Source organism: Arachis hypogaea, chromosome 1 (assembly GCF_003086295.3).
Source record: "Arachis hypogaea cultivar Tifrunner chromosome 1, arahy.Tifrunner.gnm2.J5K5, whole genome shotgun sequence".
NCBI classification, from domain to species: domain Eukaryota; kingdom Viridiplantae; phylum Streptophyta; class Magnoliopsida; order Fabales; family Fabaceae; genus Arachis; species Arachis hypogaea.
In genome coordinates this window covers 70749857-70763948 of record NC_092036.1, presented here as the reverse complement: position 1 = coordinate 70763948, position 14092 = coordinate 70749857, and the positions used below count along the sequence as shown (strand labels likewise).

Sequence of the window (14092 nt, the reverse complement as noted above, 5' to 3'; positions counted from 1 at the left end):
TTCGCACTTTCTTTCTACCAAGAAGCATTCCACGTTAACCTCCAGTTTGACCTCAAACTGGAGGTTAAACGCCAGAATGAAATTGAACAAGAGGCACAAAAGCATTCCACGTTTAACCTCCAGTTTGACCTCAAATGGAGTTAAACGCCAGAAGCAATAGAGGCACCAGAAGAGTTCCACGTTTAACCTCCAGTTTGACCTCAAACTGGAGGTTAAACGTGTTCGATGGTTTTCTCCTCGAGGGTGTGTTCTTCATTTCCAAGTTTAACCTCCAGTTGACCTCAAACTGGAGGTTAAACGTGTTCGATCCTAATGGCCTCCAGGGGTTGCTTTCTTCATTTCTAAGTTTAACCTCCAGTTTGACCTCAAACTGGAGGTTAAACGTGTTCGATCCTAATAGCCTCCAGGGGTTGCTTTCTTCATTTCCAAGTTTAACCTCCAGTTTAACCTTAAACTGGAGGTTAAACGTGTTCGACTATGTACACTCCTGGGTGCTTTCTTCCAATTCCACGTTTAAGTTTTAGTTTGACCTTAAACTGAAACTTAAACTTCAACTTAAACGCCACTCTTTGAAAGGGTTTCTGGGCCAATTATATTGAGGTTTAAGTTAGCATTTGAGCACAAATATTAACTTAAACCTATTATGGTATGAAACCCAATTGAATATCATAGTTTATGGGATTGGGCCTGAAGAATTGATGAGTCTGGAACTTCAAATTGTTGAGTCTTGTATCATTACTTGTTTATCACTAAGTTTCTCAATGAATGTTACAGAATGGGATCACAGCCTCATCAGGATTATGGATCATAAACCCAAAGCAAAAAGGAAATCAGGGAAAGGCCTCAAAGCCCAAGAATCACAACAGAAGCTCAATTTAGAAAGTGTATAAATAGGATAGAATTGAAGTCAAGGAGGACTTTTTTTTTACTTTTGGACACTTGAGAATTTTCATCAATTTTTCTAGTTTTGAATTCGGAGCTATGACTCACTAAACCCCTTTCATTGGGTTAGGGAGCTCTATTGTAATTCAATGAATCAATAATAGTTTTATCTTCTTCTTCAATCTTTCTCTTGAATTTTGTTAGAAAGCTTCTCGATCTAATTCCATTGGGTAGTTGTCTTGGGAAAGAAACTACCCATAATTGGAATCCTTCGGAACCTTGGGAAAGGAATGGAGGATTCATGCTAGAGAAGCTTTCTCACAGTGAATTGGATTGGGGTTTGGATGGATATTGTGACATGTAATCCTACCAAATTGTGGTTCATGAAACTGTGTGGTATAATCAGTGATCGAGCTTCATCTCTTCTTATGAACATTTAAACCAAGGGATTGGGAATTTGTTTGTTTTTAGAGAGAATTGGTGAGCCAAGGAATTGGGATCCAATCATATAAGATTGCCAAGCAAGATTCAATGAATGCATTGGTCGAGGAAGAGATGAAAATGTTTTGATTCGGAGATCTCAATATCTCCTCATACCCAATGAACTCCCCATCTCTGATCTACCTTTTCTATTTACATTCTGCAATTTCAATTCATGCAAATCCTCCCCAATTCCCTTTTAATTTCAGCAATTTACTTTTCCGCACTTTAATTCTCGCAATTTAAGATTCAGTCATTTCAATTCCTTGCAATTTACATTTACCGCCAATTTACTTTATGCAATTCACACCCAATTCTTGATTCCGCTCAACTAATCAAACTTCTAATTCGAATTGCTCATTCAACCAATCCTTGTGGGATTCGACCTCACTCTATTGTGAGTTTTTACTTGACGATAACCGGTGCACTTGCCGGAAGGAATTTTGCCGATTGTGCAATTTCCTTAATCGTAGCTATACTCAGTTATAGCACATCAAGTTTATGGCGCCGTTGCCGGGGATTGGTTTTCGATTGACAATTCTCAAATTGGAAGTTAACTAGATTGAGCAATTTTTTTTTGTTTTGTTAATTTAGTTCAAGTTACTTGTTGAATTTTAATTTCTGCACTCTGTTATTTGCTTTTTCTTTCTTATGCCTTTCATTTCGAGCAACTAACTCACTGACCACTAACTATTTGAATTAATTCCTCAACTGCTCTAACCATACTCTTCCATTAACCAAGAGTATTCCACTTGGTTGTTGCTTGTGGTGTGTTCTTGTATGACAGGTAGGAGAGGAGAGACATCAACCCCTCCATATACCGAACCAGAGAGGACCCTTCATAGACTTAGAAGGGAAGCAAGAAGGAAGAGGGTACTGGGAGAAGAAGAATCTGAAGGAGAATCTGAGGACAACTTTGAGGAAGCTCTAGATCTCAACATGGATAGAGAAGTTCACAACCATGAGAGGGATGATGGAAACAATGCCATTCCTGAGAGAAGGGTTCTTGGTTCATACATAAACCCAACCTCTGGGAATTGTGGTAGTAGCATTCAGAAACCACCCATTTAGGCCAACAATTTTGAACTCAAACCACAGCTAATATCACTGGTGGAGAACCATTGTTCATTTGGTGGGAGTGCTAATGAAGATCCAAATCAACATCTCACCAAATTCCTGAGAATTTGTGACACAGTGAAGTCCAATGGAGTCCAGGAAGATGCCTACAAACTGCTCTTGTTCCCATTTTCACTTAGGGACAAGGCAGCTAAGTGGCTGGAATCATTCCCAAGGGACAGCCTAACAACCTGGGATGAGGTGGAGAGCAAGTTTCTGGCACGTTTCTACCCCCCACAAAAGATCAATAGGCTTCGATCTGAGGTTCAGACTTTTAGACAACAGGATGGTGAGACTCTCTACGAGGCATGGGAGAGGTTCAAAGAGTTGACAAGGAAATGCCCACCAAACATGTTCCCTGACTGGGTGCAATTGCATATTTTCTATGATGGACTTTCTTATGAATCAAGGAAGGCTGTAGACCATTCATCCGGAGGTTCATTGAACAGAAAAAAGACTGTGGAAGAAGCCATTGAAGTGATTGAGACAGTGGCTGAGAATGAGTACTACTATGCTTCAGAGAGGCACAACACTAAGAGAGTCATGGAGCTGAACCATGTTGATACAATTCTAGCCCAAAACAAGGTGTTTGCCAAGCAACTAGCAGAGCTCACCAGGAAATTAGACACAAAGCAAGTGGCTGCACTACACACACAAGATCAAGAGGAAGTAAGCACTGAAGGAGGTGATTGGAAGAGGCCAACTATGTGGGAAATCAACAAAGGCAACCATATGATCTACATTCCAACACTTACAACCCAGGATGGAAAAACCACCCAAACTTTGGTGGGGAAACCAGCAAGGCCAACCACAAAACCACAAACCTTACAACCACAACCAACATAACAATTCCACATACCAAAACTCCAACCAAAGATCATACCAAGCCACACAAAACACTTACTCCCAACCACCATATCATGGCCAAAATAACCAACCTGCCCAACCTAATCCGAACCAACAATTTCAAGATCAATTAAACAGGATAGAAGGAATGCTTGCAACCATGAGTCAAGACATAATCGATTTGAAAGCTTTTAAGGAAGAAGTAAATTCTAACTTGCAAAACCAAGGAGTTGCCATCCAGAAGCTAGAAAATCAAATTGTGTATTTGTCTAAGCAAACCCCTGGGCCAAGCGTTTCTCATGCTGCCAAGGCTATTGCAAGGGAAGAATGTAAAGCATAACACTCAGAAGTGGAAAGAAGCTAAGGGAGATCTCAAAGGAAACCACAGAGGATGAAGCAAAGGAAGATGTGGGAGACAAGGAACAGGGACAATCTTTTATACCATCTGCAACAAAAGAAAAAGAAAAAGAGGTCCTGAAGCCTTATACACCCAAAGTACCATGTCCTCAGCGTTTGATGAAAAGTGAAAAGGATGGCCAATTCTCCAGATTCTTGGAGATTTTCAAGAAGCTTCAAATCAACATTCCTTTTGCTGAGGCAATAGAGAAAATGCCACTCTATGCAAAATTCTTGAAGGAATTAATGACCAAGAAGAGGAGCTGGAGAAATGAGGAAACTGTGTTGTTAACTGAAGAATGCAGTGCCATCATTCAACACAAACTGCCTCAGAAATTGAAGGATCCAGGCAGTTTCCAAATCCCCTGCATCATAGGAGAAGTCATGGTGGAGAAGGCCTTGTGTGACTTAGGGCCAGTATCAATTTGATGTCTCTAACCATGATGAGAAGAATGAAGATTGAAGAAGCCAAACCAACAAGAATGGCCCTCCAATTGGCAGATCGAACTTTTAAATTCCCTCATGGGATAGTTGAGGATTTGTTGGTGAAAGTGGGAGATTTTATATTTCCTGCTGACTTTGTGGTGTTAGATATGGAGGAAGAAGCTAAAGCTTCGATAATTCTGGGAAGACCATTCCTGGCTACTGCTGGAGCCATCATAGATGTCCAAAAGGGTGAACTCACTCTTAGACTACATGATGAGAAATTGGTGTTTAACGTATTCAAGGCAATGAGCTATCCATCAGAATCACTAAAGGAATGCATGAGGGTGGATGTAGTGGACATTGCAATACAAGAAACCTTTGAGGAAACCACAAGGAAGTGGCAGAGGAGGAGTTCACCAAGGATATTGAAGTTAGTGACATCAAGGCTGCCGAAACAACCATGCCAAGCATGCCAGAGAAAGTGAAAGAAGAAAAGGAAGCACCAAAACCTGAGCTCAAAGCATTGCCCCTAATCTCAAGTATGCATACTTGGAAAGTGATGAGAGCCATCCTGTTATCATTAGCTCTACCCTGAGCCAAGAACAGGAAGAAGAATTGATCAAGGTGCTAAAAACTCATCAAGATGCCATTGGATGGACCCTAGCTGATTTGAAGGGGATAAGTTCATCCATATGCATGCATAAAATCTTGTTAGAAGAGGATGCTAGACCGTCCATTCAAGCTCAGAGAAGATTGAATCCCGTCATGAAAGAAGTGGTACAAAAGGAGGTCATGAAGTTATGGCAGGCAGGGGTAATCTACCCCATTTCTGACAGCCCATGGGTTAGCCCCATCCATGTAGTTCCCAAGAAAGGTGGCAAAACTGTGGTGCCAAATGAGAGGAACGAACTCATACCCACAAGAACTGTCACTGGGTGGAGGATGTGCATAGACTACAGGAAGCTCAATGAAGCCACCAGAAAAGATCATTTTCCACTCCCATTCATGGATCAGATGCTTGAAAGGCTTGCAGGACATGCTTATTATTGCTTTCTGGATGGATACTCAGGCTATAATCAGATAGTAGTTGATCCAAGAGATCAAGAGAAAACATCATTTGTTTGTCCATATGGGGTTTTTGCGTATAGACGCATGCCCTTTGGATTGTGCAATGCACCTGCAACTTTCCAAAGGTGCATGCTGTCCATCTTTTCGGACATGATCGAAAAGTTTATTGAAGTTTTCATGGATGATTTTTCTGTGTTTGGAAATTCTTTTCCTAGCTGCCTACACCACCTTGCCTTGGTGCTTAAGAGATGCCAAGAGACCAACCTAGTATTAAACTGGGAAAAGTGTCATTTCATGGTCACAGAAGGAATCGTCCTTGGCCATAAAGTGTCCAATAGAGGCATTGAGGTGGACAAAGCTAAGGTGGAACTCATTGAAAAACTACCTCCACCAAGTAATGTCAAGGCAGTTAGGAGTTTTTTGGGACACGCTGGCTTTTACAGAAGGTTTATTAGAGACTTTTCTAAAATAGCCAAACCCTTGAGTAACTTGCTTGTCTCTGATACACCTTTTGTATTTGATAAAAATTGCATGCTAGCCTATGAACTGTTGAAGCAAAAACTTTCCTCTGCACCTATCATTGCCCCACCTGATTGGAGCTTACCTTTTGAACTGATGTGTGATGCATCAGACCTTGCTATTGGGGCAGTGTTAGGACAAAGGAAAGACAATTTGGTACATGTGATTTATTATGCCAGTAAGGTCTTGAATGATAACCAAAAGAATTACACAACCACTGAAAAAGAACTCTTGGCAATAGTCTTTGCATTTGACAAATTTAGATCATATCTCATTGGGTCTAAAGTCATTGTCTTCACTGATCATTCAGCTTTAAAATACTTACTTGCAAAACAAGAATCCAAACCAAGACTTATTAGATGGGTTCTTTTGTTGCAGGAATTTGACATTGAAATCAAAGACAAGAAGGGTGTAGAGAACAAGGTAGCAGACCATTTATCAAGGATACCATGTGAAGAAGGAAGCACACAAAGCACACATATAAATGAGTGCTTTCCTGATGAACAACTCATGGTAATTCACAAAGCACCCTGGTTTGCAGATATAGCAAACTTCAAAGCCACTGGGAGTTTGCCGTTGGAATTTAACAAGCATCAAAGGAAGAAATTGGTAAATGATGCCAAATACTTCATCTGGGACGAACCATACTTGTTCAAAAAATGTTCGGATGGCATACTAAGAAGATGCATATCAGAGGAAGAAGGAAGGGAAGTATTATGGGACTGCCATGGCTCCACCTATGGAGGACATTTTGCAGGAGAAAGAACAGCAGCTAAGGTGTTGCAGTGTGGTTTTTATTGGCCCACGATCTTCAAAGATGCAAAGGAACTAGTGAAGCACTGCCATGAATGCCAGAAGGAGGGGAACCTGCCAAGAAGAAATGAAATGCCACAACAATTCATTCTGGAACTTGAATTGTTTGATGTATGGGGGATAGATTTCATGGGACCCTTTCCCACCTCATACTCAAATAATTACATTCTTGTGGCAGTAGACTATGTCTCCAAATGGGTTGAAGCAATAGCAACTCCAACCAATGATAATAAGGTGGTCATGAACTTCCTCAGAAAACACATTTTTTGCCGTTTTGGGGTTCCAAGAGCAATCATCAGTGATGGAGGAAGCAACTTCTTCAACAAACCATTAGAGGCATTGCTTCTAAAATATGGAGTCAAACATAAGGTAGCCACACCATACCATCCACAGACAAGTGGGCAAGCCGAAATTTCTAATAGGGAACTCAAAAGAATCTTGGAAAAGACTGTGGGAGCTTCAAGGAAGGACTGGTCGATTAAGCTAGATGATGCTCTTTGGGCATATAGGACAGCTTTCAAAACACCAATTGGAATGTCTCCTTACCAACTAGTATATGGAAAGGCTTGCCATTTGCCACTGGAGTTGGAGCACAAGGCATTCTGGGCCTTGAAACTCTTAAACTTGGACAGCAAAGCTGCTGGAGAAAGAAGGATGTTGCAAATTCAAGAGTTGGAAGAATTCAGAGCTGAAGCTTATGAGAATGCGAAAATTTACAAATAAAGAGCAAAGAAGAAGCATGACAGCAACATAGCCCCAAGGAAATTTGAAGAGGGACAAAAAGTATTGCTCTACAATTCTAGGCTGAAGCTATTTCCAGGGAAGCTAAAATCAAGGTGGTCTGGACCATTCCTTGTTACCAAGGTCTCCCAATATGGACAAGTAGAAATCATGGAAGAAAAGTCACAAAGAACCTTCACTGTGAATGGTCAAAGACTCAAACATTACTTGGGAGATGTAGAGGAGAAGGACAAGGTTAAATATCACCTCAACTGAGGAAACTGACCGTCAAGCTAATGACGTTAAAAGAGCGCTTGTTGGGAGGCAACCCAACCTGAGGTAACACTCTTTTGTTGTTTCTTTTATTTGTTTCAATAAAAAGATGAAGTAGTTTCTGTGCATTGCAAAGAATTAAGTTTGGTGTTTCACACCAAACAATGAATTCGTGGATCAATAATTCAAAGGGGAATGTGTAACTCTAAGTTTGGTGTTCCACCATAAAGATCAACTGAACACAACAACCTTTGAATTATATTAAAGGAATAACCATTCTAAGCAATCACAGAAATACTTAAAATCCTTAGCAGCAACTTCATTCCAAGGAGAATTCAAGGATTCAAAGAGCAGAGGAGTAAGTAGGAGATTAAGTTTGGTGTTCACACCCCAACTTAAGACTCAGACACTTGCCCATACATAGTTGAGCTAACCACTCAAGTGCTTGAGAAGCAAGCAACTTCATCACTCTTTGCAGGAAAGGAAACAAGGAGCTTTTAAAAAAAAAAAAACATGAAGCAACAATTAGGAGAAGAAAGAGAAATCAAATTGTTTCCTGGCAACAAGGAGAAAACAAGAAATTTCACAAGGTGGTGTTGTTCCTTGACCATTCTTTAAAAGGCAAACAAAAGCATGCTTGTTCTGGTTTAAACTGTAATTGTTGAATCTTTCTTTCATTTTAAGTCATTTTGTAGGAGTGTTGGTTTACTGCTTTGAATAAAGTGAATGCCTAGATGTTTGGATATAACTTCACCATCTTAAACAAATGCTTGCCATGCTTGTTCTGTTTCCAAAAATAAAAGAAAAGTTTGAACAAAAGTAACTTGGCTCAATTAGTGACAAATCAAGTAGAATTAAGTGGTGGTATGCATGGTTGATTGTTTAGTCAGATCACTGGAAATAGAGTGTAGAATTATCAATTTTTGTGTAGAAGTTGAGTATTGTCTATGGATCTTGATGAATAAATGTCTTTGGCCATGAAAAAGAAAAAAAAAAGAAGAAGAAAAAGCCACTGAAAAGGGGCAACCAAAAAGGAAAAAAAAATTGAGAAAATAAGCTAGGCACCAATGGTTTGAACTTCTGAGACAAATGCCTGTGGTATTTATGTATTAAGGATATGCTTGGATGAATAGGTTCTGAGGAGTGTTTCAACACTTGGTAACTTGGGTTAACTAACCCGGGATTATCAACCAAAAGTCCATTATCAAGAGCAACCTAAATACAAAACATTTAGTCACACAAAGAGGTGCTGGGCATCAATGTCTCAAGAAGAAATGTGAACTAAAAATGCCTGTAGTGGATATGTGTAATGCAATGATAAGAAAAAGAAAATGCCAAAGGCTTGTGCAACACATGACACTGAGCAAACAAGGAGCAAAGGAGCTCTAAGAAAAAGAAAAACAAAGAAAGGAAAATGTGCCAAAGACATAAGAATAACAAGAGGCCATAACAGTGTTTCATGGATGCAATGAAAAAGTGATAATCCTACCTGATAAGAATGAAAAAGTGATACTGCAACTTTCTGCATAAAACCCTTCTGATGAACTTCAAATGCTTGCTAATATAGCCAATGTAATTGCTTTTTGTTTCATACTTGTTTTCTCAATTAACTCAGGACTTGCTTAGGGACAAGCAAGTATTAAGTTTGGTGTTGTGATGCCAAGGCATCTTAGGCTAGTTTCACTAGCATTTTTCTGTTAGTTTTAGTTGTTTTATGCATTTTTTTGAGCTTAAAGTAACCAAGAATGGTTAAATGAACAACAAAGTAATGAATCATCCAAACAGTGTAATTTTGATGCAAATTCCATGAGTTTTTAGGTATATTACTTGAATGCTATGAATGGATGAATTCTCATGAAATTTTGCAAGATTTTGATGCAATTGTTTGGATGATTTCAGGGAAGAGAGGCTAGGCAAGGAAGCAACAAAATCAATGAAGGAAGCTTGAAATTCAAATGGGACGTTTAAGCTCCAGTTTAAGCCTAAACTGGAGCTTAAACGCCAAAATTATGAGAAGAGAGGAAATGCTGTAACTGGCGTTTAACCTCCAGTTTGACCTCAAACTGGAAGTTAAACGCCAGAATGAGAAAGGGCACTAAGGAGCATTCCACGTTTAACCTCCAGTTTGACCTCAAACTGGAGGTTAAACGCCAGAATGAGAATTGAACTAAGGGAGGCACAAAAGCATTTCCACGTTTAACCTCCAGTTTAACCTCAAACTGGAGGTTAAACGTGTTCGACACTTTCTTTTCTCACCAAGAAGCATTCCACGTTTAACCTCCAGTTTGACCTCAAACTGGAGGTTAAACGCCAGAATGAGAATTGAACTAAGGGAGGCACAAAAGCATTTCCACGTTTAACCTCCAGTTTGACCTCAAACTGGAGGTTAAACGCCAGAAGCAATAGAGAGGCACCAGAAGAGTTCCACGTTTAACCTCCAGTTTGACCTCAAACTGGAGGTTAAACGTGTTCGATGGTTTTTCTCCTCCAGGGTGTGTTCTTCATTTCCAAGTTTAACCTCCAATTTGACCTCAAACTGGAGGTCAAACGTGTTCGATCCTAATGGCCTCCAGGGGTTGCTTTCTTCATTTCTAAGTTTAACCTCCAGTTTGACCTCAAACTGGAGGTTAAACGTGTTCGATCCTAATAGCCTCCAGGGGTTGCTTTCTTCATTTCCAAGTTTAACCTCCAGTTTAACCTTAAACTGGAGGTTAAACGTGTTCGACTATGTACGCTCCTGGGGTGCTTTCTTCCAATTCCACGTTTAAGTTTTAGTTTGACCTTAAACTGAAACTTAAACTTCAACTTAAACGCCACTCTTTGAAAGGGTTTCTGGGCCAATTATATTGAGGTTTAAGTTAGCATTTGAGCACAAATATTAACTTAAACCTATTATGGTATGAAACCCAATTGAATATCATAGTTTATGGGATTGGGCCTGAAGAATTGATGAGTCTGGAACTTCAAATTGTTGAGTCTTGTATCATTACTTGTTTATCACTAAGTTTGCTCAATGAATGTTACAGAATGGGATCACAGCCTTATCAGGATTATGGATCATAAACCCAAAGCAAAAAGGAAATCAGGGAAAGGCCTCAAAGCCCAAGAATCACAACAGAAGCTCAATTTAGAAAGTGTATAAATAGGATAGAATTGAAGTCAAGGAGGACTTTTTTTTTACTTTTGGACACTTGAGAATTTTTCATCAATTTTTCTAGTTTTGAATTCGGAGCTATGACTCACTAAACCCCTTTCATTGGGTTAGGGAGCTCTATTGTAATTCAATGAATCAATAATAGTTTTATCTTCTTCTTCAATCTTTTCTCTTGAATTTTGTTAGAAAGCTTCTCGATCTAATTCCATTGGGTAGTTGTCTTGGGAAAGAAACTACCCATAATTGGAATCCTTCGGAACCTTGGGAAAGGAATGGAGGATTCATGCTAGAGAAGCTTTCTCACAGTGAATTGGATTGGGGTTTGGATGGATATTGTGACATGTAATCCTACCAAATTGTGGTTCATGAAACTGTGTGGTATAATCAGTGATCGAGCTTCATCTCTTCTTATGAACATTTAAACCAAGGGATTGGGAATTTGTTTGTTTTTAGAGAGAATTGGTGAGCCAAGGAATTGGGATCCAATCATATAAGATTGCCAAGCAAGATTCAATGAATGCATTGGTCGAGGAAGAGATGAAAATGTTTTGATTCGGAGATCTCAATATCTCCTCATACCCAATGAACTCCCCATCTCTGATCTACCTTTTCTATTTACATTCTGCAATTTCAATTCATGCAAATCCTCCCCAATTCCCTTTTAATTTCAGCAATTTACTTTTCCGCACTTTAATTCTCGCAATTTAAGATTCAGTCATTTCAATTCCTTGCAATTTACATTTACCGCCAATTTACTTTATGCAATTCACACCCAATTCTTGATTCCGCTCAACTAATCAAACTTCTAATTCGAATTGCTCATTCAACCAATCCTTGTGGGATTCGACCTCACTCTATTGTGAGTTTTTACTTGACGATAACCGGTGCACTTGCCGGAAGGAATTTTGCCGATTGTGCAATTTCCTTAATCGTAGCTATACTCAGTTATAGCACATCATTTTGGCCTTGAGAAGGATAGGGTGGACGGTTGTTGTAATTCAAACTCTCTTGGTCTCTTTGCATTATACCTGAAATCTACTTCTGGATGTAGTCAGTCTTCTCCGATGGGAAGAATTTATCTAGAAACTCTCTTCTCAAGAAATCCCAATTGGTCGTAAACTCATCCGGTAGCGAATAAAACTATGTCTTTGCTTGCCCTTCAAAAGAGAAAGGGAAGGCAAAAACCATGACAGCCACCTCATCGGCTCCATGCCTTCGAGCCATAGAACAAGCAACTTGAAAATCTTTTAGATGTCGGATGGGGTCTTGACCCGGTAACCCATGATACTTAGGTAGTAGATTTATCAAGCTACTCTTCAATTCAATTTGATGCTGCTCATGGACTATGTCGGGAGAGAATTTCTCAATAATATTGTGTTGCAAGTATAGCTCTACCAACAACAATCCTCGAGGATCAAATTAGAAAGGAAATGGTTGTCACAAGTTCAACCCCAATAAAGTAACCAAAGTATTCAAACCTCGGGTCATCTCATAAGGAATGGGCAAACATGTGCTTTAACATTGGTTAGAATTCCAGGGTTGCAAGTCATGGGCAAGAAATTAAACTAGGGATCATAATACGCAAGTAATCTTGAAATGCAAGAAATTAATTAAAATAACTAAAGTAAGAAGTGAGCAATTCCAAACTAGTGAGATAACATCCAATAGAATTCTATTCTAAACTAAACAAGTAACTATAACTAAGACAAAGCAATCAAGATTTTTAGGGTTTCAAATAAGAATGATAAAAGCAACTCTTGGCTAGACATGGGAATTGGGATCACTATCCTTGTCTAATAACCATATCTTGATAATTATGAGGAACCAAACTCATTAAGTCTACTTCTATACTTGAAGTATGCTAAATGGTTTGGTCAACATCCACCCATAAGGTCTAACCTCACTACTAATTAACCTAGTAGTAGGCTAGTGCCAATGGCAATCAAATTGACCACTAAGGGTTCCCAAATCATCAAATCCATTAGACCCAATGACTCAAGTTTACCCAATTCCCTTGGCCTAAGCCAAGAGTAAAACTACTCCAATTCATCAAACACATGGTAAGCATTAACAAAAGACATGTTCAAATTGCAATTGGATTGAAATTAACAAATACCCGCTAACAAATATCAACATACAATCACTCAAACAACACAATTAATCATAGAAATCATCAATGTAACATCAACAAATCAAGATTCACAACATTCATGCAATGGGTATAAAGTAACTATTCCGAGGGTTACCTGAAACTGTAGGTCGATCTCGCACGAGATGTTCTGTACTGGTTGGAATGGTTTGTGTCCGACTTGTTGGACTTGGTGGTGATGCTGATTCCTTCGTTCCTGGAGGGTGGGGGTACCTGCAAGGGACTCCGATGCTTAAGTTAGCAAGGGTATTAAGCAGGTATTGAGTAGAATCAGAGTATGAGTTATACCTGGGTGCTCCAGTGTATTTATAATGGTGTAGAGTGACCTTTTCGAATAAGATAAGTTAGTTATCTTATCTTATCTTTATCTTATCTTTGACTGGGATCCTCTTATCTTTCAAGGGAACCGCCTTTATCTCTACGGGCTTCGGCCACCCTTGGATTTGGGATGTGTTCCTCTATTTAGGCCCTTTTTTTGGTCCTTCCTATGACTTGGCCGAGCTCTTTGAGAAGAGATTGGGTTGTCTTGACCTGAAGAGGTCGATCGCTTTGTCTGTAGAACATCCCGGGTCGGACAGCTCGACCCAGGGTATGAACAGTGCCCCTACTCGAGCTTGGTCTTTTATCTGGAGGCCGAGTCTTGGTTTTAGGACTTTGAGCCTTCTCGGGTAAAGCCAAACTCGAGCACTTTATCGCTTTATCTTCCGTAGAGTTCTTTCTTGAATGCGAAACGTTTCTGTTCCGTTTCTTCTGAAAGCGCGCGCTTTTGCCTTTAGCATTTTTTCTTCTTTTTTTTTCCTTGGGAATGCACTAGGGTTTTTAATGTCCCTATTAATTTGTTTTTGTTCCGTTTCTCTTGGTTTTCTTTATTCAAATTTTTTAACCAATAGATGGTTTTCCTTTCCCTGTAACTTCCTTTCTTTTTCGCCGTTTCCTATCCTGCTCCTCTCATTTCTTTGTGACACTTTGGCCTTTGATTGGTGCTTTCTGCTTTGTGGTCGATTCTCTACTACTCCTTTTTCAAAGTTTTCTTCCTTCTTCCAGGTTGGTTTTGCTTTCCTCTTCACCTTTTTATTTCTGCTACTTTTGTTTTTGATCCTTTTGATGACGCATTGATTTTGTATGCTTGGAAAGTTTGAACCTTTTCCTTTGTTTCTGTTTTTACTTTTGGAATATGATTCTTCAATAAAGTTTTGATTTTGCCTAAGTTGTTGTTGGAAAGCTTGAATCTTTTCATACTACCATGCTTG

The 14092-nt window shown here is 39.4% G+C and overlaps 1 non-coding gene across 1 annotated transcript; it reads right to left on the bottom strand.

Moving 5' to 3' along the window:
* Positions 1-2727: 2727 nt before the first annotated feature.
* LOC112715112 (small nucleolar RNA R71) lies at positions 2728-2831 on the bottom strand. The gene has a single exon (XR_003159471.1). It is a non-coding gene; the product is annotated as a small nucleolar RNA R71 (small nucleolar RNA).
* Positions 2832-14092: the final 11261 nt, after the last annotated feature.